This window comes from Delphinapterus leucas, chromosome 10 (genome assembly GCF_059928025.1).
Source record: "Delphinapterus leucas isolate spDelLeu-1000000601 "Yukka" chromosome 10, BTC_Dleu_Yukka2, whole genome shotgun sequence".
In the NCBI taxonomy this organism is placed as follows: Eukaryota; Metazoa; Chordata; class Mammalia; order Artiodactyla; family Monodontidae; genus Delphinapterus; species Delphinapterus leucas.
The window spans coordinates 38,351,064-38,378,536 of NC_143138.1; the positions used below are offsets into that span (position 1 = coordinate 38,351,064).

A 27,473-nucleotide genomic window follows, 5' to 3' on the forward strand; every position below is an offset into this window, starting at 1 on the left:
AAACAGAAGGAAGATTCCCCAAACTAACCATTTGAGGACAAAGAGCTTCCTCCTCCCTAAACTCAGGGGCTGGGCTAGACCGTGTGCATTTTTGTGCAAATGGAAATGACCTCTCCTTTGGGAAGAAGCCAAGCCAAGCCAAGCCTCCCCACTGTCCCCGGCCTCCCCACAGATGGTGCCCTTGTGCAGGTCACTACACAACTGTGTGTGCTGGCCCTGCTGGTGACGACCATAAAACTGAGTGTGATCACCAAGAAAAGCAGTATCTGCCAAGACAACCAGGGTAAGCAATGAGGTGACGGATTGGAGGGGACTCTGAATAGGCAGTGACGTGCAAGAAACTGAGGACAACGGTAGTGCTACAACAGTCTTCGTGGCAGAGAAACAAGCTAGTCTGTTTCCAGGTAGGCTCCCCAAAGACGATGCTGATAATCACAACAAAGGCCGTTGGTTGAGTTTTTACTCTTGACCAGGTACCGTGCTGGGCATATTGTATATGCTGTCTAATTAAATTCCTCCATAGGTCTGGGATGTAGGCTCTTTTATTATCCCCACCTTACAGATGTGAAAACTGGCCTGTGAGGTGAATTATCTCGTCCATAGTCACCCACCAGTAAAAACGGCGGAGCTGGGATTTGAACCTATGTTCCGCAGACCCTGCAGCTGTCACTCAGTCGGAGCAAAGAGCCTCCAGCATCAGCTGGTGACAGCCCCCGTTTTTAGGGGCCAGCCGGGCACTTTGCACTGTCATCCACATTCGTCCTGGGGACCCTGATAGGTAGGTACAAGCCGGCTGTTGGTTCTGATTTGGTTGCTAAAGGTGAGTCCAGCTCTTTTTGCTCCTGGAGGTCACTCGACCTAGTAAACTGCGGAGATGTGGTGAAGAGCAGTGAGTAGCAGTTTTGATTGGGTGAGGGGCAGCTTGAGGGGGTCCTGAAACCAAGACAGAGGGGTTGTGACTTGATGGAGTTGATAGTTAGAAGTGATGTTAGTTTCTTGAGCAAGAGGGTATAAAGGGATGCTGTGGGAAGAGAGACCTGGTCAGGGCCATCTGGGGGGTCCACAGAGGGGGCTGGTCAGGATGCCTAGAGGCCTTTCCAGCCCACACTGATTTGCTCATCTCACTCATTTGGACAATTTATATTTACTGAGCATCTATTACACTATGTGGCAGGCATTGCTCTAGGTGCTGGAGAAACAGCAGTGACCGAGACTGGCGAAGTGTGTGCCTCGTGGAGCTAGCTGCCCTCCTAGTGGTGGATGCAGTGAACAGAAGGAAGCGCGAAGCCCAGCAATGAGCCAGCTGGGGGGGTGGGGGTGGTGGTGGAAGGGGGAGGCCCCCGAGCCAGCCCTGCTTTGGAAGCCAGGGGGATGGAGTGCTGACTCTTCAGGGAGACACTCGAGCACCCGCACCAGGTCCTGGGCAAGCAGCCAGGACCTCTGTTTATATCTGTCCAGAAGCTGGGAGCCAGCCAAGCTGGAAATCCCCAGTGAGCAGGCCCCCGGGGCAGGGAGAGTAAGGTGATATCTGCCTGGAGTCTTGAGAGACAAAGATGGTTGATGTGAAGGAACTGAAAATACAGTGGATTGTTGCCAAGAGAAGGAGAAGCCACGGGCTGTTCTGCTGGTCCCAGAGGTTTGGTTAGATTGGTAAGGGGAGACCTGGTTAGGCTCATCCGTCACTAGGTCAGGGAGACTTCTTGGGGGAGTCTTAGATAACACTTGCCAGCATTGGTTGAGCTCCTTGATGTGCTGGGCAGTGCCAAGCATTTTATGTGCGTTCCCCTCAACCAACGAGAGCTCCGTCTGCCTCAGAAAGCACACACCGCATGCCAGACGCTGGTCTTTAAACTGACTAACTCGTAGGGTCCTCATGATGGTCCTGTGTGGCTGGTACTATTTTTGTCATCGTCCTCGTTTTGGAGATGTGGAAATTGAGACAGAGTCATTTAGGTCTCAATGTTTACAGCTGGCCTGGCACCATCATTGGTAGTTTTTGTTGTTGTTGTATCTTTATACTTTTACTTTTTTTTTTTTTTGACGTGTAACTTATATACAGTCAAGTGGACAGATTTTAAGTGTACAGCTCCACTAATTTTTATGTATGTATACACCCATGTAGCCATGATGTAGATCAAGATTTAGACCATTTCCAACACCCCAGAAAGTTCCCTTGTGCTTCCTTCCAGTCAATTCTGCTTGCAAGGGCCACCACTATTCTGATTTTTTTTTCCTTTAGCCGCGCCACGTGGCTTAACGGGATCTTAGTTCCCTGACCAGGGATTGAACTCGTGTCCCCACTGCAGTGGAAGCGTGAAGTCTTAACCACTGGACCACCAGGGAAGTACCAGCACTGTCTATTCTTGATGGTATTTCTTTTTTTAAAAAAATGTATTCTAACATGAAGCAGGCTGAGAAGGCAGACCACCTTTTTTTTTTAATTTTTATTTTTTTTTGCGGTACGCGGGCCTCTCACTGTCGTGGCCTCTCCCGTTGCGGAGCACAGTCTCTGGACGCGCAGGCTCAGCGGCCATGGCTCACGGGCCCAGCCGCTCCGCGGCATGTGGGATCTTCCCGGACCGGGGCACGAACCTGTGTCCCCTGCATCGGAAGGTGGACTCTCAACCACTGCGCCACCAGGGAAGCCCTTGATGGTATTTCTATATCTGCCTTCTTTCTCCAATGCAGCATCTTTGAGCTTCATTCATGTGTCATGAGTGGAAGTCATTTGTACATTCTGGTTCATTGCCAGGCAGCATTCCATTGCATGAAAACATCACGGTTTGACTGTCCATTCTCTGGCTGATGGAGAGTTGGGATGTTTCCAGTTCTTTTCTATTGTGAACAGAGTCACTGTGGACATTCACATGCATGTCTTTCAGTGGATGCACTCACTCACCATGTCTCTTAGGTCTTTACTTGGGGGTGGGAATGCTGGGTTGTACAGTATGTGGCCTGGGTGCCTAACCTCTGCAGCACACTGACCCCCAAACAGCCCAGTGGGGGAGAGTTATTATCCCATTTCACAGAGTGGGAAATTGAGGCTCAGAGAGAATGAGTGGCTTAAATGAGGTGACTTGGCTGGTAAGGGGATGAGCTGGAACCCAGACCCCCAGCTTGGGGATTTGGCCCCGAGCTAGGTGGCTGATCCAGTGAACAGCAATTTGGTGTGATGGGCTTCGACCCACTTCTGGGTTTGATGGAGACTTTGGTGGCTGACCCAGTGCTTGGAACCTGGCCCATCCTGGGGTTCAAGTCCTATGGGAAAAGTCTTTTCACCTTAATATTCTTTGAAGATGCAAGGAACAAAAAAAGTCTCTTTTTTTAAAAAAAAAAATTTTATTGAAGTATAGTTGATTTACAATGTTGTGTTTAATTTCTGCTGTACAGCAAAGTGACTCAGTTGTACATGTATAAATTCTTTCTCATATTTTTTAAACTTTTTATTTTATATTGAAGTATAGTTGATTACCAATGTTGTATTAGTTTCAGGTGTACAGCAGAGTGATTCAGTTATACATATACGTGTATCTATTCTTTTTCACATTCTTTTCCATTATGGTTTATCACAGGATATTGAACGTAGTTCTCTGTGCTATAAGGTAGGGCAGTGTTGTTTATCCATCCTATATATAATAGTTTATATCTGCTCATCCCACACTCCCAATCCATTTCTCCCCCAGCCCCAACTCTTGCAACCACAAATCTGTTCTCTATGTCTGTGACTCTGTTTCTGTTTCATAGATATGTTCATTTGTGTCGTATTTTAGATTCCACATATAAGTGATATCATATAGTATTCGTCTTTCTCTTTCCGACTTACTTCTTCACTTAGTATGATAATCTCTCGGCAAAATTCATTCTTTTTAATGTCTGGGTAATATTCCATTGTGTGTGTGTGTGTGTGTGTGTGTGTGTGTGTATCACGTCTTCTTTATCCACTCATCTGTCAATGGACATTTAGTTTGCTTCCATGTCTTTGCTATTGTAACCAGTGCTGCTATGAACATTGGGGTGCATATACCTTTCTGAATTATAGTTTTGTCTGCGTATATGCCCAGGAGTGGGATTGCTGAATCATATGGCAACTCTATTTTTAGTTTTTTGAGGAATCTCCATACTGTTTTCCATAGTGGCTGCACCAATTTACATTCCCACCAACAGTGTAAGAGGGTTCCCTTTTCTCCACATGCTCTCCAGCATTTATTATTTACAGACTAAAGAAGTCCCTTTTATTTACCACTGGACTGGAGGAGCTGACTGCAAGGGGATGAAAGGTGAGGGCAGGAGTGAGCACGAAGAAATGAAAGAAAAACAAAATTACACTCCAGAAAGATGACAGGCTTCAAAGTTTCAGGTGCTACTGTGGGTTGTGTGACCTCAGGGTCCTTCAGAGGCAGCTTGGGAAGTCCCCTGCCCATCTCTCTGGACCTGGGAGCAGGACCTCATCTGTGGTTGATCATGTCTTCAAAATTCAAGGTTTTTCCCTCTCAGTGTAGTTTTTGTGTTTTCAGGGAGGCAGAACAGCCAGAGTGGTGTGGAATCCATCGTCATCCTCTGGCCAAACACAGGAAAACAGACCCCTCTGACTCAGGAATAGTAGTTTTGAATTTTCAGGCTGATAGTCTCAAATACCATGGATTAGGGAACCATGTACAAAATGAAATTGGCAGTTGGTCTCCAGAGTCCCTGGAAGTCCTGGCTGGCTGTGCAGGCTTCCCCCTGACACCTGCATGACACCATCAAGCAGTCTCCGAGTTTTACACCATACAGCTTTGTATATCACCAGACTGATCTCCCTTGGAGGCTCTCAATTCCTATTTCCATCCTCCATGCATCCTTTTCCTTGCCTTAGTGCCAGGTGTAGATACTATCATTAAAATGACATCTCACTCTTCTCTGTGCCTGTCCCTGACTATTGAGGCATTGTGCCACGTGTTTATTGGTGGATTTGCTCTACTGCAGAGCTTCTCAATTGAGCGGTTTTTCTCTCCTTCCCCAGGGACATGTGGCAATGTCTGCAGACATTTTTGGTCGTCACAACTCGTGAATGGGGGAGGGGTGCTGCTGGCATCTAGGGGGTAGACGCCAGGGATGCTGTTAAACATCTTACAAAGCGCCCACAGCAAGGGACTGTCAGGTCCGAAGTGTCTATAGTACTGAGGCTGAGAAATTCTGCTGCACTATGAATTGCTGGTAAGGTGTTTCTGTCTTAAAAAAAATCAGTTTAGAGATGCTCTTGAGCCATCACAGGCATTTTATCTATATCATCTGCATCGCAAGTGTCTCCCCGAAACCCCGCCTCCTTTAGTTTTGTTTACGGTATCTTTTGACACATATGCAAAAATTAACGTAGTCAAATGTGTGCTTCACTTTTATTACAGTCTCTGCATTTCCTGTCATGGTTGAGTCTCTGCTACCCTTGTTCAGTCATATGGTTTCTTATTTCCACTTCTCTTTGGGTTTCTATTGTTCAATTCATTAGGCCTTAATCCATCTGGAATCGATTTCTGTGACTGGTGGGAGGTGAGGGTCCAAATATAGATTTTCCCAGGTAGAGAGCCAGTTGTGGTTTTATCATATCTTAAATTAGCTATCCTTTCCCACTGAATTAATGTCAAATACACACACATGGGGTCCCTTCTCTTTTCCAGTGATACTTGTCAATCTTAGGTTAATACTGTCAGATCTTGATTATGTGGCTTTGTAGCATCACAAAGGCCCACTGTCAGTTCTATTCCTTTTTTTCCCCCTTTAATAATTTTTGGGTCAGTTCAGACATCTTTTTTCTTATTATTCTTTCCTAGGTCCCCAAATAAATAGCGGAAGCCTCTCCTTCCTCCTACGCTGGGTTACGTTGCTCTGCTTTCTGTGTTTGTAACACAGCGCACTTTCCCTCTGTGCCGCTGATCAGGATGGTCATTAGAAAGTCATTGGTTACTGGGGTCCCTCCCTCCTGCCAGCTTCGCTCTGTGCCATGTCCCCCAGCAGTGGCATGGTGCCTGGCACGGGGCTGATGTGCAATGGACAGTGGTGGAATGAGTGAGGGAGTGATAATGCATGTCTTTGTTTTTTTTAACATGAAAACTAGTTTTCTTTCTTGTGTTGTTTTGGGACCTGGCAGTCAGATGTTGGCTTAGTCCCTGTCACTGTCAAGGTGTGGCCTCGGACAGTTGCTTCCCTCCTCTGCTTCAGTTTTCTTACCTGTCAGGCTGGACCTGGACCTGATGAGCCCTGAGCTCCTTCCACTCTTACACAGCTGGGGGCCTGTGAGGGATAAAGAGCTCTGGGGAGGAGAAGCACCACACAAACTGAAATGCCGGGTTGACTCATCGCAGTAGGCACAGTGTCAGGGCCCCTGATACTTTTAGGGGCCCATGAAAATGGTCCAGTTTCTTTTCAAATCAGAAGAAAACAAAGTCACACCCTTTAAGTCACATGATTTGGCTTTAACTCAATCAGACACCTTTAAGTCACGTGACCCAGCTTTAGGTCAGGTCTCCCCAGCAGGGGTGTGGGGACAGGAGGAAGAGGCTCAGATGGAAAGGGAAGAAGGAAGTTTGGGGAGAACTCTTGAGAGAAAGGGCATAGGGATGAGCACAGCCCACCCACCCAAATGCCGCTTTTACATGCTCCATGTTCACAACCACCAGCCCCGCTTTTCAGATGCCAACACCCACACAGGCCTGCAGCTTGAAAACTGCAAGCCTAAGAGTCAAGCCAGGTATTTCTGGGTCCAGAGTTCCGCCTCTGGAGAAACAAAGGGCAGTCAAACCGCAGACAGCCTTTCAGGCTGTCCAACCACTGGGCAACCTGACCAGGCTGGAAGTGCCCCCATCGGATGCTGAAGGCAGACCTCTCTTCCCTCTGTGAGGTGAGGCAATTTGGGCCGGAGAGTCAGAAGCTCCCGGTAACCAACCCCTCCTCTCTGGGCACGTCCTTGGGGTTCTGCCAACCCCATCTCCAACCCTATTGCCCAGCCTGGAGGTCCAGTCGGGGAGCTGCGGGTGGCTCTGCCGGTGCTCTGGCGCCCTCTAGTGGCCATCCTCTCTAATGACAACTTTCAGCCCTTCCTCCTACTTCCCTCCCCAGCCATGGGGGCTGCACTCGACTTGGGCACCTGCAGCCTGATTTCGTACCTCCTCTCCCGCTAAGTGCAATGAAGTGCCCTACAGAGGGGGTATTTCTCTCCCAAAGTCTCCCAGGGCAATCACCCCTCCCTAGACTCTCCCACTACTTTAAATCAGTCAGCCCCGCCCTTTAAGTCAGGTGAGCTTTAAGTCAGTGACTATGGAGAACAATATGGAGGTTCCTCAAAAAACTAAAAATAGAGTTGCCATAGGATCCAGCAATCCCACTCCTGGGCATATATCCAGAGAAAACTCTAATTCGAAAAGACACATGTACTCCAATGTTCACAGCAGAACTAGTAACAATAGCCAAGACATGGAAGCAACCTAAATGTCCAGCGACAGATGAATGGAGAAAGATGTGGTACATACCTACGAAGGAATATTACTCAGCCATAAAAAAAAGAATGAAATAATGCCATTTGCAGCAACATGGGTGAACCTAGAGATTATCATACTAAGGGCAGTCAGAAAGAGAAAGACAAATACCATATGATATAACTTATACGTGGAATCTAAAATATGATACAATGAACTTAACTACATAAAAAGAAACAGACCCAGAGACATAGAGAACAAACTTACAGTTACCAAAGGGGAAAGGTGGAGAGGGATAAATTAGGAGTTTGGAATTAGCAGGTACAAACTACTATATATAAAATAGATAAACACACAAGGTCCTACAGTAGAAATAAAATAAGGAGAAAGCTCTCCTCCCCACCAGCGTGCGTGTGCACACACTCATACTCACACACACACTCACACTAACACCAGCCCAGGGAGACAGCCCAGGCACTGACTCTGAGGTCACAATGAACAGGATCCAAAAAGCAATTATACTACACAGGCATTGTGCTAATACAATTATTGAAATTGCTAGTTGAAAACAGTTAATGGAATAATTAAGACAGACTGACCTAAAAGCTGATTTAAAATTAACCTGGCATGTGCATACCATCCAAATAATTACTCTCTCCTATGATCTAGTCTCTCATTAAAGTCAAATTTCTTTGGGAGAAATTCTACATTTTGCACCATACTTGGAAAGAAGAAGCCACACTCACTCACCTGCTGATGAAAGTGGAGGGTTACCAGCGGAGCTAAAGGGGAAATGAGCGTCCTGCCTTCCCAGGTGCTGAGAGATCCGTCTCGGCAACAAACCACTCTCCTTCCCACTTTTCCCTCAAGAAATGATGGAACCCTATTAAAATTGTACCAGCTGAGGACCCCAAATCACTAGGTGCCTGAGTGGGAGGGAGGTGCCTGTGGGGCTGGGGTCTCGCAGAGGCACCACAAAGTCAGAGGAAGTTCAGTAAGCTGTCATCCAACTCATTTCTCCACAGGGGAGAAAAACGAGGCCAAGCAGGCAAGAGGCTTGTTGGAGGCCAAACACCAAGCCAGTGGCAGGGGTGGGAACAGAAACGATTTTCAGCTGAAAGCTCCCCCCACCCCCACAAACACCTCTCCTTTCTTTATTTTATTTATTTTTGAATTTTATTTATTTTTTTATACAGCAGGCTCTTATTAGTTATCTATTTTATGCATATTAGTGTATACATGTCAATCCCAATCTCCCAATTCATCACACCATCACCCTCTACCCCTGCCGATTTCCCCCCTTGGTGTCCATACGTCTGTTCTCTACATCTGTGTCTCTATTTCTGCCCTGCAAACCAGTTCATCTGTACCGTTTTTCTAGATTCCACATATATGCCTTAATATATGATATTTTTCTCTTTCTGACTTATTTCACTCTGTATGACAGTCTCTAGATCCATTCACATCTCTACAAATGACCCAATTTCATTCCTTTTTATGGTTGAATAATATTCCATTGTATATATGTACCACATCTTCTTTATCCATTCATCTGTCGATGGGCATTTAGGTTGCTTCCATGACCTGGCTATTGTAAATAGTGCTGCAATGAACATTGGGGTGCATGTGTCTCTTTGAATTATAGTTTTTCTCTGGGTATATGCCCAGTAGTGGTGCTGGGTCATATGGTAATTCTATTTTTAGTTTTTTAAGGACCCTCCATACTGTTCTCCATAGTGGATGTACCAATTTACATCCCCACCAACAGTGCAAGAGGGTACCCTTTTCTCCACACCCTCTCCAGCATTTGCTGTTTGTAGATTTTCTGACGATGCCCATTCTAACTAGTGTGAGGTGACACCTCATTATAGTTTTGATTTGCATTTCTCTAATAATTAGTGATGTTGAGCAGCTTTTCATGTGCTTCTTGGCCATCTGTATGTCTTCTTTGGAGAAATGTCTATTTAGGTCTTCTGCCCATTTTTTGATTGGGTTGTTTGTTAGTTTAATATTGAGCTGTATGAGCTGTTTATATATTTTTGAGATAAATCCTTTGTCCGTTGATTTGTTTGCAAATATTTCCTCCCATTCTGAGAGTTGTCTTTTCATCTTGTTTGTAGTTTCCTTTGCTTTGCAAAAGCTTTTAAATTTCATTAGGTCCCATTTGTTTATTTTTGGTTTTATTTCCATTACCCTAGGAGGTGGATCAAAAAAGATCTTGCTGTGATTTATGTCAAAGAGTTCTTCCTATGTTTTCCTCTAAGAGTTTTATAGTGTCCGGTCTTACATTTAGGTCTCTAATCCATTTTGAGTTTATTTTTGTGTATGGTGTTAGGCAGTGTTCTAATTTCATTCTTTTACATGTAGCTGTCCAGTTTTCCCAGCACCACTTATTGAAGAGACTGTCTTTTCTCCATTGTATATCCTTGCCTTCTTTGTCATAGATTAGCTGACCATAGGTGCATGGGTTTATCTCTGGGCTTTCTATCCTGTTCCATTGATCTATATTTCTGTTTTTGTGCCAGTACCATATTGTCTTGATTACTGTAGTTTTGTAGTATAGTCTGAAGTCAGGGAATCTGATTCCTCCAGCTCTGTTTTTTTCCCTCAAGACTGCCTTGGCTATTCGGGGTCTTTTGTGTCTCCATACATATTTTAAGATTTTTTGTTCTAGTTCTGTAAAAAATGCCACTGGTGGGCCTCCCTGGTGGCACAGTGGTTAAGAATCTGCTGGCCAATGCAGGGGACATGGGTTCGAGCCCTGCTCTGGGAAGATCCCACATGCCGCGGAGCAATTAAGCCTGTGCACCACAACTACTGAGCCTGCGCTCTACAGCCCACGAGCCACATCTACTGAAGCCTGCATGCTCTAGAGCCTGTGCTCAGCAACAAGAGAAGCCCACACACCACAACGAAGAGTAGCCCCTGCTCGCTGCAACTAGAGAAAGCCTGTGCACAGCAACTAAGACCCAACACAGCCAAAAATAATAAATAAATAAATTTATAAAAAATACTATACTAATATCAATAAAAATAATAATATGTTAAAAAAATGCCACTGGTAATTTGATAGGGATTGCACTGAATCTGTAGATTGCTTTGGGTAGTACAGTCATTTTCACAATATTGATTCTTCCAATCCAAGAAAATGGTATATCTCTCCATCTGTTGGTATCATCTTTAATTTCTTTCATCAGTGTCTTACAGTTTTCTGCATACAGGTCTTTTGTCTCCCTAGATAGGTTTATTCCTAGGTATTTTATTCTTTTTGTTGCAATGGTGAATGGGATTGTTTCCTTAATTTCTCTTTCTGATCTTTTGTTGTTAGTATACAGGAATGCAAGAGATTTCTGTGCATTAATTTTGTATCCTGCAACTTTACCAAATTCATTGATTAGCTCTAGAAGTTTTCTGGTGGCATCTTTAGGATTCTCTATGTATAGTATCATGTCATCTGCAAACAGTGACAGTTTTACTTCTTCTTTTCCAATTTGTATTCCTTTTATTTCTTTTTCTTCTCTGATTGCCATGGCTAAGACTTCAAAAACTATGTTGAATAATAGTGGCGAGAGTGGACATCCTTGTCTTGTTCCTGATCTTAGAGGAAATGCTTTCAGTTTTTCACCATTGAGAATGATATTTGCTGGGGGTTTGTTGCATATGGCCTTTATTATGTTGAGGTAGGTTCCCTCTATGCCCACTTTCTGGAGAGTTTTTATCATAAATGGGTGTTGAATTTTGTCAAAAGCTTCTTCTGCATCTATTGAGATGATCATATGGTTTTTCTTCTTCAGTTAATATGGTGTATCACATTGATTGATTTGCATATATTGAAGAATCCTTGCACCCCCGGGATAAATCCCACTTGATCATGGTGTATGATCCTTTTAATGTGTTGTTGGATTCTGTTTGCTAGTATTTTGTTGAGGATTTTTGCATCTATATTCACCAGTGATATTGGTCTGTAATTTTCTTTTTTTGTAGTATCTTTGTCTGGTTTTGGTATCAGGGTGATGGTGGCCTCATAGAATGAGTTTGGGAGTGTTCCTTCCTCTGCAATTTTTTGGAACAGTTTGAGAAGGATGGGTGTTAGCTCTTCTCTAAATGTTTAACAGAATTCACCTGTGAAGCCATCTGGTCCTGGACTTCTGTTTGTTGGAAGATTGTTAATCACAGTTTCAATTTCAATACTTGTGACTGGTCTGTTCATATTTTCTTTCTTCCTGATTCAGTCTTGGAAGGTTATACCTTTCTAAGAATTTGTCCATTTCTACCAGGTTGTCCATTTTATTGCCATAGAGTTTCCTGTAGTAGTCTCTTAGGATGCTTTGTATTTCTGCAGTGTCTGTTGTAACTTCTCTTTTTTCATTTCTAATTTTATTGATTTGAGTCCTCTCCCTCTTTTTCTTGATGAGTCTGGCTAATGGTTTATCAATTTTATCTTCTCAAAGAACCAGCTTTTAGTTTTATTGATCTTTGCTATTGATTTCTTTGTTTCTATTTCATTTATTTCTGCTCTGATCTTTATGATTTCTTTCCTTCTGCTAACTTTGGGTTTTGTTTGTTCTTCTTTCTCTAGTTCCTTTAGGTGTAAAGTTAGATTGTTTATTTGAGATTTTTCTTGTTTCTTGAGGTAGGCTTGTATTGCTATAAATTTCCCTCTTAGAACTGCTTTTGCTACATCCCATAGGTTTTGGATTGTCATGTTTTCATTGTAATTTGTCTCTAAGTATTTTTTTATTTCCTCTTTGATTTCTTCAGTGATCTCTTGCTTATTTAGTAACGTATTGTTTAGCCTCCATGTGTTTGTGTTTTTTACGTTTTTTTCCCCTGTAATTGATTTCTAATCTCATAGCATTGTGGTCAGAAAAGATGCTTGATATGATTTCAATTTTCTTAAAGTTACTGAGGCTTGATTTGTGACCCAAGATGTGATCTATCCTGGAGAACGTTCCGTGCGCACTTGAGAAGAAAGTGTAATCTGCTCTTTTTGGATGGAATGTCCTATAAATATCAATGAAATCTATCTGGTCTATTGTGTCATTTAAAGCTTGTGTTTCCTTATTAATTTTCTGTCTGGATGATCTGTCCATTGGTGTAAGTGAGGTGTTAAAGTCCCCCACTATTATTGTGTTACTGTCGGTTTCCTCTTTTATAGCTGTTAGCAGTTGCCTTATGTACTGAGGTGCTCCTATGTTGGGTGCATATATAGTTATAATTGTTATATCTTCTTCTTGGATTGATCCCTTGATCATTATGTAGTGTCCTTCCTTCTTTTTTGTAACATTCTTTATTTTAAAGTCTATTTTATCTGAGTATTGCTACTCCAGCTTTCTTTTACTTCCATTTGCATGGAATATCTTTTTCCAACCCCTCACTTTCAGTCTGTATGTGTCCCTAGGTCTGAAGTGGGTCTCTTGTAGACAGCATACATATGGGTCTTGTTTTTGTATCCATTCAGTGAGCCTATGTCTTTTGGTTGGAACATTTAATCCATTCATGTTTAAGGTAATTATTAATATGTATGTTCCTATTACCATTTTCTTAATTGTTATGGGTTTGTTTTTGTAGGTCTTTTTCTTCTCTTGTGTTTCCCACTTACAAAAGTTCCTTTAGCATTTGGTGTAGAGCTGGTTTGGTGGTGCTGAATTCTGTTAGCTTTTGCTTGTCTGTAAAGCTTTTTATTTCTCCATTGAATCTGAATGAGATCCTTGCTGGGTAGAGTAATCTTGGTTGTAGGTTCTTCCCTTTCATCACTTTAAATATATTGTGCCACTCCCTTCTGGCTTGCAGAGTTTCTGCTGAGAAATCAGCTGTTAACCTTATGGGAGTTCCCTTGTATGTTATTTGTCGTTTTTCCCTTGTTGCTTTCAATAATTTTTCTTTGTCTTTAATTTTTGTCAATTTGATTACTATGTGTCTCGGTGTGTTTCTCCTTGGGTTTATCCTGCTTGGGACTCTCTGAGCTTCCTGGATTTGGGTGGCTATTTCCTTTCCCATGTTAGGGAATTTTTCGACCATAATCTCTTCAAATATTTTCTCCGGTCCTTTCTCTCTCTCTTCTCCTTCTGGGACCACTATAATGTGAATGTTGGTGTGTTTAATGTTGTCCCAGAGGTTTCTTAGGCTGTCTTTCATTTCTTTTTATTCTTTTTTCTTTCTGTTCTGCAGCAGTGAATTCCACCATTCTGTCTTCCAGGTCACTTATCAGTTCTTCTGCCTCAGTTATTCTGCTATTGATTCCTTCTAGTGTATTTTTCATTTCAGTTATTGTATTGTTCATCTCTGTTTGTTTGTTCTTTAATTCTTCTAGGTGTTTGTTCTTTAATTCTTCTAGGACTTTGCTAAACATTTCTTGCATCTTCTCGATCTTTGCCTCCATTCTTTTTCCAAGGTCATGGATCATCTTCACTATTATTATTCTGAATTCTTTTTCTGGAAGGTTGCCTAGCTCCACTTCATTTAGTTTTTTTTTCTGGGGTTTTATCTTGTTCCTTCATTTGGTACAAAGTCCTCTGCCTTTTCATTTTGTCTATCTTTCTGTGAATGTGGTTTTCCTTCCCCAGGCTGCAGAACTGAAGTTCTTCTTGTTTCTGCTGTCTGACCTCTGGTGGATGAGGCTATCTCCTCCTCCTTTCAACTCACAGTTTCCTGCCTTATCCCAGACCAGAAGAGCTCTCGGCCTGGTGTGTGGCTATGCAGAGGTGCTGTTGGGCTGGACCAGGGTCCTGAGACCATGCCACAGGGTGGTCCCAGGCTGTTGGGCAGTTTTCTCTTGTCCGCATCTCTAGCCAGCTGCCTGCCATTGGCCAATTCAGGATTCTGTGATGGCGTTGGGCCTGTGTGCAGGATGCACTTGAGGAGGCCCACCTGTGGGAGGAGGGTCGTGGCTGCCCCACCCTCCAAGGGGCCGAGGCTCCTGGCGGGAGGCTCTCAGCCAGTGTCTGAACAAAGGACATTGTGTCCTCATTCTTTGTAAACCCTCAGAGTTACCTCGATAACATTTTTTTAAATGGACTTCCCACTTGGCATATTTATGAGATAAAGAATTTCCCCCATTAAAATTCAGGAACAACATGTTATTAGAACGCAAATGATCTATTAGTTGGAGCACTTTAAAATTCTAACCAGAAAACACTCACTCTTCACCCTCTTGGGCATCTTTATTTATCCCTCTGATTTCTCCAGAACCTTTCCTTCAAGGAGAAATCTCTGGGCTCTGCAGGAACTGTGAGTGGTGACAGTCAGGTAATTCTGTGATTGAAAAGCTGGAGGAAAAGAGACAAGGTCTGTAAACATCTGGATAGTTGGGGTAAAGGAGGTTTCTCCATGGAGAGGTGTAAACACAAGTATAAAGGTCTGGGTGTGGGGATGGCATGAAAGGTGGCCTGATGGCACATGGATCAGAGGCCCAGACTGGGGAGATGCCCTGAGCGGGGCTTCTGCACAAGGTGGAGGGCAGTGGCTACGGTTTGGGCCGGGGAGGAGGGGAATGCGTGGGTCACCAGCTATTGTTCTGACTGATCCTGGGAAGGAGCGCGTCATTTCCTGGCTGATGAGTCGGGGGAGGGACTGGGTCTGTGTGGCCTGGTCAGGAAAGGGGGGATACTGAGTCTCAGCAGAGTCTTTGCGGGGAAGGGTGTTTGAGGGAAGGTTTCCCAGACACAGAGGGTAAGGGGATTTCTGGACCTTCAGGTCACCTTCAACATTGTCGAAAGGCAATGGGCTGTGACAGGAGGGAGGGGACACTCAGACCCTGGGCTGTGACAGGAGGGAGGGAATGTGTATGCACCTCAAGGGTCAGAGAGGCAGGCTTGGCGCCACCTGCTGGCCAGCTGGGAAGTGCAGGCCGCAACCTCTCAGTTCTGTGAAGCCCATGCTCCCAGCTGGCAAGCCTGCAGAAACCACTAAATTTGGAAATTCAAACTGAAATGGAGCCACATATCCCATGACTTCTCCAAAAATAGTTATAGAATAGTTAATTGGAAACCATATTCAATCAAAAGATCGTAGGCACAAACTTTACAACTTACACCAACATTCACTCAAAATTGTCCATAGACAAATTTAAAATGCAAAACTATAAAAACTGTAGATGAAAACATAGAAGGAAATCTACATAACCTTGGACTTGGTGAATTTTAACACAAAACCTCAAAAGCTTATCCACAAAAGAAATAAAATTTTGAACATGGACTTTAAAAATTTTAAACTTTAAATTCTCAGAAAACCAAAAGACAAGCCACAAATTGGGAGAAAAAATATTTGCAATATGCATATCTGATAAGAATTTGTACAACTATAAAGCAAACACCTTCATTACAGATGGGTAAAGATCTGAACAGACACCTGACCAAAGAAGATATACAGATAATAAATAAGTGGACAAAAATATGATCAATGTCATATATCATTAGGGAATTACAAATTAAAACAACAGGACAGGGACTTCCCTGGTGATGCAGTGGTTAAGAATCGACCTGCCAATGCAGGGGACATGGGTTTGAGCCCTGGTCCGGGAAGATCCCACATGCTGTGGCGCAACTAAGCCGGTGAGCCACAACTACTGAGCCTGCGCTCTAGAGCCCACAAGCCACAACTACTGAGCCCGCGTGCCACAACTACTGAAGCCCGTGTGCCTAGAGCCCGTGCTCTTCAACAAGAGAAGCCACTGCAATGAGAAGCCCGCGCACCGCAACGAAGAGTAGTCCCCGCTCGCCGCAACTAGAGAGAAAGCCCACGCAGCAACAAAGACCCAACACAGCCAAAAATAAAAAAAAATAAATTTAAAAAATAAATAAACAAAACAACAAGACAGCACCACACACCTATTAGAGCTGCTAACCTCCTCCCAAAATGACAATACTGATTACTGGAGGAAGGGGAACAACAGCAACTCTTCTTCATTGCTGATGGAACGCACAGACGGCCTCTTGAGATACAGGTTGGCAGTATTTTCCAAAGCCAAAGAGGTCTCACATCTTGAGATCCATCCATCATGCCTCCAGTATTCACACAACTGCTTTGGAAAACTGTATCCAAACAAAAACAAGGATGCTATTATGCACAGAACCTCTACTCATAATGTCTAAACCTTACAGGAATTAGGATGTGTTCAGTAGATGATGCATAAGCAAACTGGGGTACATCCATGTGAAAGGGAGCAGAATATGACACCCTGAAATGTGGAATTTCAAGAGAACCTAAAGAGCTAAAACAATTTTTAGAAAGAAAATCAACACAGCACACAGCAACATTAAATAAAATGCTGTGATACTGGCATGAAGATATACATACAGATGAATGCAACTGAATGGAGATCCTAGAAATAAACCCATTCATCTATGATGAACAGATTTCAGACTACAGTCAACAGCATTAAAATGGGGGGAAATGGTGTTTTCAACAAATGGTGCTAGGTGACTGGCTAACCACATGCAGAGGAATGAAATTGGACCCTTACCTCATACCACATACAAAAAGCATCTCAAAATACATAAAAGGCTTAAATGTAAAAAGTAAAATTTTACTCAGCTCCTTGAATCCACGGGTTCCACATCAATGGATTCAACCAATGCCAGATCAAAAACTATTAGAAAAAAAATGCCAAAAAGTTTCAAAAGGAAAAACTTGAATTTACCACATTCCAGCAACTATTTACATAACATTCACATTGTTTTTACAACATTTATATAGCATTTATATTGCATTAGTTCTTATACACAATCTAGGAATGATCTGAAGTATACAGGAAGATGTACCTAGGTTATTTGCAAATACTATATCATTTTATATAAGAGATTTGAGCGTCCATGGATTTTGGTATCTGTGGGGTGTCCTGGAACCAATCCCTCATGGATACTGAGGGACGACTCTGTAAAATCTCCAATAAAACATAGGGATAAACCTTCATAACCAGCAACCAAAAGAAAAAAATTAGATTTCCTTAAATTAAAAAGCTTTGTGCATCAAAAAAATGCAATTTAGAAAGTGAAATGACAGCCCACAGAATGGAAGAATTTCACATTATATTTATATCTGATAAGTGTTTATCCAGGTGTATCAAGAACTTTTACAACTCATCAACAAAGACAAATAACCCAATTTTAAATGTGGACAAAGGACTTAAATAGACCCTTCCCCAAACAAGACATGCAGATGGTCAACAAGCAGCTAAAAAGATATGATGGAAATGCAGCTTAAAACCACAATGCAATAATAATGCCTTCACACATGCTAACATGGGTATAATCAAAAACATTTAAAATAACAAATGTTGGCAACAATGCAGAGACGCTGAAACTTTTAAACCTTATTGTGGAAATGGAAAATGGTGCAACCTCTGTTTACTCTATGAATACACAATTATCTATGCTTCAACAACTCCACCCCTAGATATAGAACCCAAAGAATTGAAAACAGGTGTACACATCTATTGACAGCAGCACTGTTCACAACAGCCAAAAGGCAGAAACAACGCTAATGTCCACCAATGGGTAAATGGATAAGTGACATGGAGGCTGATCCATATTATTCTGCCTTAAAAGGAATCAAGTGAAATGATATAGTCTCTGTTGAAAACAGTATGGCAGTTCCTCAAAAACTTCAACATAGAATTAACATATGATCCATCAATTCCACATCAGGGTATACCCAAAAGATTGAAAGCAGGGACTGGAACAGATATGGGTACACTCATCTTCATAGCAATATTAATCACAGTAGCAAAAGGTGGAAGCGACCCAAGTGTCAATGGATGAATGGATAAACTAAATGTGGTATACACAAAAAGCATTGAAAATTCATCCTTAAAAACTAAGGAAATTCTGACACGTGCTACAACATATATTAACCTTGATCCATTATAAGTGAAATAGCCCTGTCACAAAAGAACAAAAATGATATGATTCCACTTATATGAGGTATCCAGAGAAGTCAAGTTCAAAGGCAGAAAATAGAATGCAGTTGCTGAGGGGAATTAGTGTTTAATGGCTACAGAGTTTCACTGGTGAAAATGGAAAAGATCTGAACGTGGATGGTGAGGATATTTGTACAACAATATGAGTGTGGTTAATGCCATAGAACTGTGTACTTAAAATGGTTTAAGTGGTAAATGTTATGTACATTTAATCACAATAAAAAATGAATGAAGGGCTTCCCTGGTGGCGCAGTGGTTGAGAGTCCGCCTGCCGATGCAGGGGACACGGGTTCGTTCCCCGGTCCGGGAAGATCCCACATGCCGCGGAGCGGCTGGGCCCGTGAGCCATGGCCGCTGAGCCTGCGCATCCGGAGCCTGTGCTCCGCAACGGGAGAGGCCACAGCAGTGAGAGGCCCACGTACCGCATAAAAAAATAAATAAATAAAAAATGAATGAAGTACTGATACATGTTACAATACAGAAAAGGTCACCCAGATCTTGCTCATCCTGTGCACTTTCAATCCATCAAGGTTGTGATAATGAGGGAAAGTATCACTCATCATTTCAGAAGAACAAAACAGGATCAGAATGAAAAGAGACATTTCCCTAGAGTTGGGGCAGCTGGTGAAAGTTGAAGTGGGCCTGTGAATTGCATCATAATGTGGAAACCATAATATTTTCCTCATGTGGAGGTTTCGTGCTGGTTCCCTGGAAGAGTGTCCCTATTTTGGGACACTGAAGTGTTTTGTGTACAGCGGCAAATGTGAGTACTTTGTACTGCTATTTTAAATTTTCTATATGTTTGAAATTACTGGTAAATAAGTTACTTTTCAAAACAGTTATGTCAATAAAAGGAAAGACCAAGCCCTACCCAGATCCTGCTCACCCAAAATGATGATGCAATTCACCCTTGTAGGACTTCACATGTTTTTAAGGGACACTGTGGGAAGATTATATTAGTAGCCACTATGTATTGGGTGTTGTGTATGAACTGGATGTGGTAGAAACAGTGGGATTTCTAATTCCAGTTTTCTGTATTAAATCACCAAAAAACTGTTAGAACCAATAAATGAATTCAGTAAAGCTGCAGGATACAAAATCAATACACAAAAATCAGTTGTGTTTTTCTACACTAATAATGAACCATCAGAGAGAGAGAAATCAAGAAAACAATCCCATTTACAATAACATTAAAAGAACCAACTACCTAGGAATAAATTTAACCCAAGACGTGAAAGAGCTGCACACTGAAAATCTTAAGACATTTGATGAAGAAACTGAAGACACAAATAAATGGAAAGATATCCTGTGCTCATGAATGGAAAGAATTAATAGTGCTAAAATGTCCATTCTACCCAAAACAGTGTGCACATTCAATGCAATTCCTATCAAAATTCCAATGGAATTTTTCACAGAGGCTGAACAAACAATCCTGACATTTGCATGGAACCACAAAGGACCCCGAACAGCCAAGGGGATCCTGAGAAAGAAGAACAGCAGCTGGAGGAAACGCACTCACTGACTTGAAACCATATTACAAAGCTACAGTAACCAAACAGTGTAGAAATGGCACAAAAAGAAGCACACGGGCCAGAGGAATAGAATACAGAGCCCAGGAAAAAACCACACATATGAGGTCAGTTAATTTATGACAAAGCTGCCAGGGATATACATCAGGAAAAGGACTGTCCCCTCAATGAACTGTGTGTGTGATAGACAGAAGGAGAGAATTACTGTGTTGGTGTCTTGGGGACATTTGGAGGAGTTTCTGACAGTGGGGGCGCAATCTGTCCATCTTTTCCCTCCTTGGCAGAAATCTCCATGACATGAGCCCCTCTAAGAATCCTCCCCGAATTGGGGCCTGAAGAAATCAGAGCTGAGATTCCAATTGTCTTTACAGACAATATCGCAAGTATAACTATTACTTCAACAAGATAATTAAAAATGCTATTATTGGGAATTCCCTGGTAGTCCAGTGGTTAGGACTCCACGCTTTCACTGCTGCGGGCGTGGGTTCAATCTCTGGTCAGAGAACTAAGATCCCACAAGCCACATGTCATGGTCACACACACACACACACACACACACACACACACACACAAAATGTTATTATTGCCCTTTATTCCAAATGTGTAAGAGGGGAAGTGTGGTTCCATGCACATTCCATTCTAAACACTAGGAGCCTAGTGTTTGGAGCTGTCTGATTTGATTGGACCTGTTCATTCATCCCCGACTGGCTTCAAACCCATCTGAATTACCGGCAATGACCAAGCCAAATCCAGAGACTCGCCAGCGGGAAGGACACTGATGGAAACTTTCCTATTACCTGTCCTGTTGGTTTCTCTGCACCTTCTGGTCACTAGGTTGTGTCACCCCCTATGGTGCTGGGGTATCAAGTTTTTAATACGATTATCACCAATTATGAGACTAGAAAGAACAGAAATTCAGGCTATCCCATGAAATCTCTCTGAAACTAGAGGACAGAGTCACTTTATTTTCCTGGTTTAACAGGTCAGTTAGTTGTTGCTCATTACTAACTAGCCCTCTTTTACCATCATGCCAGGCAGTCAACTGAGATTTACTCATATTTATATTTACACTAGTTCTCCCTCAAAGAGCCTTCTGGATCAAATGTGTGCACAACATCACCTCAGTCTGGAAATACTGGAAAGGCAGAATAAATCCAGTTTAATGTGACTTATGTAAATCATTTCTTACAGGGAATTCTCTTAGTGGGAAAGGTCAATGTTTTCCACCAAGTAAAACTAAATATAATACTGATCTGATCTCAAAATTGTGTTTTCTATAGGCACACATACAAACACACACACACTGGTATGGGCACACACACATGCACATGGGCAGACACACACCCTCTGCTAAAGTTACCAATAGCTTTTAAGGTCAGTGAAATCCATGATTACGAGCTTATGCTGTGGAATGAGCTGGATCTGGGTTTAAATCCTGCTTCTGGCTGTGCAACAGGGCACTTTACCTCCCTGCATGGTTTTCCTCTGCTGGTAAACAACACCCATGACAGAAGCGTTAATGTAAGGATCAGACAGAACAGTGCCCACTAAACTGGTGCTTCTCCAACTCCAAAGTGCACACGAATCATCTGGGAATCGTGTTACATTGGAGATGCTGATTCCGATTCTCAAGTGGGGTTTGATGTTCTAAGTTCCTAGGTGACCTTACACTGCTGGTCCATGCACCAAACTTTGCGTAGCAAAGCACATACTGAAACCTTACAAAAGGGAAACCAAAATCGCTATCCAGTGGTCCTGCCAGCCAAGTAAGAGAAGAAAGCTAAGAGGATTTTTTTGGTGCCCAGTGTGAGCTTGGTGTAAACTCAGTTTCTCTAGGTGTGGAGAAGATGACACGTCTGGGGCCAGGCTTTATTCTGTCCCCTCATGAGCCTCAGCAATGACTTAATTTCCATTCTTCTGCCCAGGGTCAGTCAGGGGCCATGCGAACCCACAGAGATGGGGAGTCTCATGCCTGTCATAGTCCTGGCAAATCTCCCCCACGGCCGCCAAGGCCTTCAGGTACTCACTGGGCTGCTAGGCGTAGGTGTAGTGCAGGGAACAGCTGTTCCTGGGGTCCCCATTTGAGGCAGTGGACTCTATAGCTACCTGGAAGAGAAGACAGGCGAATGGGTGGATTTAAAGTGAACGCATCTGTACGACAAAGGAGGCAAGACGATACAATGGTGGAAAGACAGTCTTTTCAACAAACCGTGCTGGGGAAACTGGTCAGCTACATGTAAAAAAATGAAATTAGATCATTCTTTAACACCATACACAAAAATATGCTCAAACTGGATTAAAGACCTAAATGTGAGACTGGACACTATAAAACTCCTAGAGAAAAACATAGGCAGAACATTCTCTGACATAAATCACAGGAATATCTTTTTCGGTCCATCTCCGAGAATAATGGAAATAAAAACAAAAATAAACAAATGGGACCTAATTAAACTCAAAAGCTTTTGCACAGCAAAGGAAACCATAAACAAAATGAAAAGACAACACACAGATTGGGAGAAAATATTTGTAAATGATGTGACCAATAAGGGATTAGTCTCCAAAATTTACAAACAGCTCATGAGGCTTAATAACATCAAAACAAACAACCCAATCAAAAAATGGGCAGAAAACCTAAATAGACATTTCTCCAAAGAAGATATATAGATGGCCAAGAGGCACATGAAAAGATGTTCAACATCGCTAATTATTAGAGAAATGCAAATCAAAACCACAATGAGATATCACCTCACACCAGTCAAAATGGCTATCATCAAAAAATCCACAAACAATAAATGCTGGAGAGGGTGTGGAGAAAAGGGAACCCTCTTGCACTGTTGGTGGGAATGTAAAGTGGTACAGCCACTATGGAGAACAGTATGGAGGTGCCTTAAAAAACTAAAAATAGAGCTACCATATGACGCTGCATCCCGCTCCTGGGCAAATATCCAGAGAAAAACATGGTCTGAAAGGATACATGCACCCCAATGTTCACTGCAGCACTGTTTACAATAGCCAAGACATGGAAGCAACCTAAACGTCCATGCAACAGAGGAATGGTTAAAGGAAGATGTGGTACATGTACATAATGGAATATTACTCAGCCATTAAAAAGAATGAAATAATGCCATTTGCAGCAACATGGATGGACCTAGAGACTGTCATACTGAGAGAAGTAAGTCAGACAGAGAAAGAGAAATATCACGATATCCCTTATATGCGGAATCTAAAAAGAAATAATACAAAGGAACTCATTTACAAAACAGAAACAGCCTCATAAACTTAGAGAACGAATTTATGGTTACCAGAGGGGAAGGGTGGGGGGAAGGGATAGTCAGGGAGTTTGGGATCAACATGTACACACTACTATATTTAAGATGGATAACCAACAAGGACCTAATGTATAGCACACAGAACTCTGCTAAATGTTATGTGGCAACCTGGATGGGAGGGGAGTTTGGGGGAGAATGGACACATGTATATGTATGGCTGAGTTGCTTCGCTGTGCACCTGAAATTATCACAACAGTGTTAAGTGGCTATACCCCAATATAAAATTAAAAGTTAAAAAAATAAAATAAAGTGAACGCATCTTGTAGGAATTGCAATCAGCCCTGAGAGAGACATGGCCTGAGGGGGTGGGGGGAAAGCAGCACGTTATACACACTGCTGATAAGTGATAAGTAGGGTTAAAGAAGAAATTCATTAGCTTTAAAAACTAGTTACTAGGGAATTCCCTGGTGGTCCAGGGGTTAGGACTAGGCACTTTCACCGCCGAGGGCCTGGGTTCAATCCCTGGTCGGAGAACTAAGATCCTGTAAGCCAAAGGATCTTTTTTTAAAATAAATAATTAATTAGTTAATTAAATTTATTTTTGGCTGCATTGGGTCTTCGTTCCTGCGTGCAGGCTTTCTCTAGTTGCGGTGAGCGGGGGCTACTCTTTGTTGCGGTGCACGGGCTTCTCACTGCGGTGGCTTCTCTTGTTGTGGAGCCCGGGCTCTAGGTGCACGGGCTTCAGTAGTTGTGGCACACGGGCTCAGGAGCTGTGTCTCACAGGCTGTAGAGAGCAGGCTCAGTAGTTGTGGCGCACGGGCTTAGTTGCTCTGCGGCATGTGGGATCTTCCCAGGCCAGGGCTTGAAACCGTGTCCTCTGCCTTGGCAGGTGGATTCTTAACCACTGCGCCAGCAGGGAAGCCTGGAAGGTCAGTTCTAATGTCTTTGAAAATGTGACATTTTATTGGAAGTGCATTTTATGTTTTTGTTTTTTTGGCCAAGCCATGCAGCATGTGGGATCTTAGTTTCCCGACTAGGGATGGAACCCGTGCCCCCTGTAGTGGAAGCACAAAGTCTTAACCACTGGACCACCAGGGAAGTCCCTGGAAGTGCATTTAAAATTTTCTGTCTTGATATTTGGAGACTCCAGTGGACTAGCTACTGTTGCCAAGGCAGTATGACTTTGGGCTATTGCAGGGATCCAAAGGGGTTTTTGTTGGTTTTTAAAAAAATTATTAACATGAGAAAAATGGAAAAAGTAAATATAGAAGCCAAATTCAGCCTCTTTCCTCTTCAAAATGCATAAAATACAGATCCTCTGGTTATATCTCTGATTAAAAAATACAGAGACTCATGAAGTGACTTTCTCAACTGGCAGAGAGACTTTCTCCCAGTCGGTAGAGCTGGTACCATCAGAGTCCTCTTCTCATTCTTTGTTCTGAATTGAGGCCCCTCTGAAAATGTGGGACACTGATTCTACACAATATTAACTCCTCACCTCCCAACATGTTTACCTCCAAATGGAAAAATCCTTTATGTGAATAAAGGTGGCCATCGAGGTCCAGAGTGTTCTCTTTGAGGGAACTTGTGAAGAGAAGACAGAAACGCATGGTGCAAACCATACAAATACATTCAGTTGGGTTCCAAAAGATTCAAATGCAGATGAGAATAAAGATCCCACCACCAACACATTTTTTTTCTCTGTGATTATTCCCTCTAGTCAGTATAATGTAAAAGCGTTTGGTCACGAAGGTGGGCTCAAATCATCTGAAGATGGGAAGAATCAAAGGCTCTATTTCCTGGAATACTACATAAAACTTCTGTAGAAACAGATAACATCTTTGCTTCCTACTAAGTGGAATGTGGTATTTTAAAATCAGAAGTCCAGCTGCAGATCAAGAAACCCTGTAGTACAAGGCACTTAAAAAAAATTATTTATTTATTCTTGGCTCTTTTGGGTTTTCGTTTCTGTGCGTGGGCTTTCTCTACTTGCGGCGAGCGGGGGGCTATTCTTCATCGCGGTGCGCGGGCTTCTAATTGTCGTGGCTTCTCTTGTTGCAGAGCACAGGCTCTAGACGCGCAGGCTCAGTAGTTGTGCCTCAAGGGCTTAGCTGCTCTGCGGCCTGTGGGATCTTCCCAGACCAGGGCTCGAACCCGTGTCCCCTGTATTGACAGGCAGATTCTTAACCACTGCACCACCAGGGAAGCCCAGTACAAGGCACTTTTTAATCAAAACCTCCAAAACCAGGGTCTCCTTAAGACAAACCAAGGGTTCAAACAAAATCCTACGTTGTTACCAGAGACTGGGAGATAAACAGGAAGTCTCTGAAGTGCAATGAAAATACAACTCACAAACCTCAGAGTAACGATTTTTAAAGAACTGTTTGGAAGCTCTAGGAAAGTGCCTGTCTCATGCTGGGAAGCTCGCTGGACCCCAATGGCTCCTGCTCCCAATAAATGATGCTGGGAGTGTGTCTGGAAGAATAAACATGAGACTGAGCATTCATAGGAACGGTATAGGTTTGATGTCCATGTGCGTGTTCACACGGGAATACGTGAGCAGATCTTTAGTTCCATTCTAGGCAAGCTCCTCTCATCCGACCATTCAAAACTGCCCAGCCACTCCTACCATGGACAGATACTTCCTTTCACTGAATGCTCAGGGGAAATCACCTGGTTTGGATGCGGTTTGAGTTTGATCCTGTGACACCATCAGCATTTCCCACCAGAGATAAATGAGGAGATTCTGGCCTTTATTAGTATGCTATGAACACAGGTGTCCTGGCTATACTTGCCAACCTCCTTCTATTTTTATTCACCTACCTACCTGTGAGTGCCTTTGACCTACTCTGAGCTCAGACCCTTGATCTATTAGAGTAACTCTGTCAGTCTTTCTTTGAAAATGAACAGGCAGGGCTTCCCTGGTGGCGCAGTGGTTGAGAATCTGCCTGCTAATGCAGGGGACATAGGTTCGAGCCCTGGTCTGGGAGGATCCCACATGCCGCGGGGCAACTAAGCCCATGCGCCACAACTACTGAGCCTGCGCGTCTGGAGCCTGTGCTCCACAACAAGAGAGGCCGCGATAGTGAGAGGCCCGCGCACCGCGATGAAGAGTGGCCCCCACTTGCCACAACTAGAGAAGGCCCACGCACAGAAACGAAGACGCAACACAGCAAAAACAAACAAATTAATTAATAAACTCCTACCCCCAACATCTAAAAAAAAAAAAAAAAATGAACAGGCAATAAAATGAATTTAACCCAGAAGCAGCAGCTCAGCAAGGGAAATGAAAACATCAGAAGCACCTTTTCGGCCGAGGCCAGAGCTTCAGGGATCCCTCCAGTCCCCTCCCCCGCCCCCTCCTCCCTGGTACTTTATCTAATAGAGGAAGGAGCACGGAGGGACTTGGCTGAATCAAGGGACCTGCGAGACTATGGATGAGTTTTAAGCCCGAGACGCAATTAAATATTATTGGAACCTACTGTAAGGGGGGCGGGGAGGGGAGGTTAGGAGGCTGAGAGGCTGAGTCCCAACGCAGCGGGTCCAGCCCCGGGACCCAGCGCAGACGAACCCCCACCCCCCACCCCGCCCCCTCGATTCCCAGCAGCCAGGAGGAGGAGCCCTGCGACTCCAGCCCGGACTCTGAGCCTCCCCCTCCCCGAGTCCCCTCAGGACGCGCAAGTCGGGCCCCTTGCTCACCCCAGCCGGCCCGAGCAAGCCGGGCGGTGGGCAGGGGCGAGATGAGGGGCCGAAGTTCCCCTGGACGAAGATGCTGCGCGCAGCTCTTCCTAAAGAGCAGGGGAGGCTCGAAGCGAACCCCTGTGCCTCAAAAGTTGGTCTCGCCGGGAGGGGAGGCCCGGGGACGCGGCGCCGGGGCCGGGCCCAACTTACCTGGCGCGCGGCCCGGAGGGCGGACGGAGATTAGCTGGCGGGGTCAGTCCAGCCCGCGGCGGCAGTTCGGCCATGGGCGCGGCCGGGCTTCGTGTCGCCCTCCCATCGGGCGCTGGGCACTCTGCCAGGGTGGAGGGAAGAGACGCCGAGCCGGGAATTCAAGCTCCGCGAGACCCGGGCTCCATTCTGGACGGCGGGGGCGGGGCCGCTTGGCCCTCTGTCACGTGCCCGGCCCTATTTCAGGCGCCCTAGCTTTAGGGCAGGTTCCCAGCCTTCAAATCATGTAAACCGGCTCTTCGTCTCTGAAAGGGCTCCAGGTCACTGTTTGCCCCTCCAGCCTGCAACCTTAAAAGTTGTGACTTCCCCGTTGACCCCAGCGCCTAACATAGCTCTGGCAGAAAGGCTGAGATCAGTGATT

General features: G+C 43.8%; 1 long non-coding RNA gene across 3 annotated transcripts; it reads right to left on the reverse strand.

Annotated features, from left to right (window-relative positions):
* Positions 1 to 1,261: 1,261 nt before the first annotated feature.
* Positions 1,262 to 27,382, reverse strand: LOC149748207 (uncharacterized). Of its 3 annotated transcripts, XR_016394639.1 has the most exons (4): positions 27,056 to 27,382; positions 21,923 to 22,001; positions 16,277 to 16,480; positions 1,262 to 14,716 (listed from the first exon to the last, which is right to left on the reverse strand). It is a non-coding gene; the product is annotated as an uncharacterized LOC149748207 (long non-coding RNA). The 3 variants fall into 3 exon arrangements; XR_016394637.1 differs by having other exon boundaries at positions 16,277 to 22,001; XR_016394638.1 differs by lacking the exon at positions 16,277 to 16,480 and having other exon boundaries at positions 27,056 to 27,377.
* Positions 27,383 to 27,473: the final 91 nt, after the last annotated feature.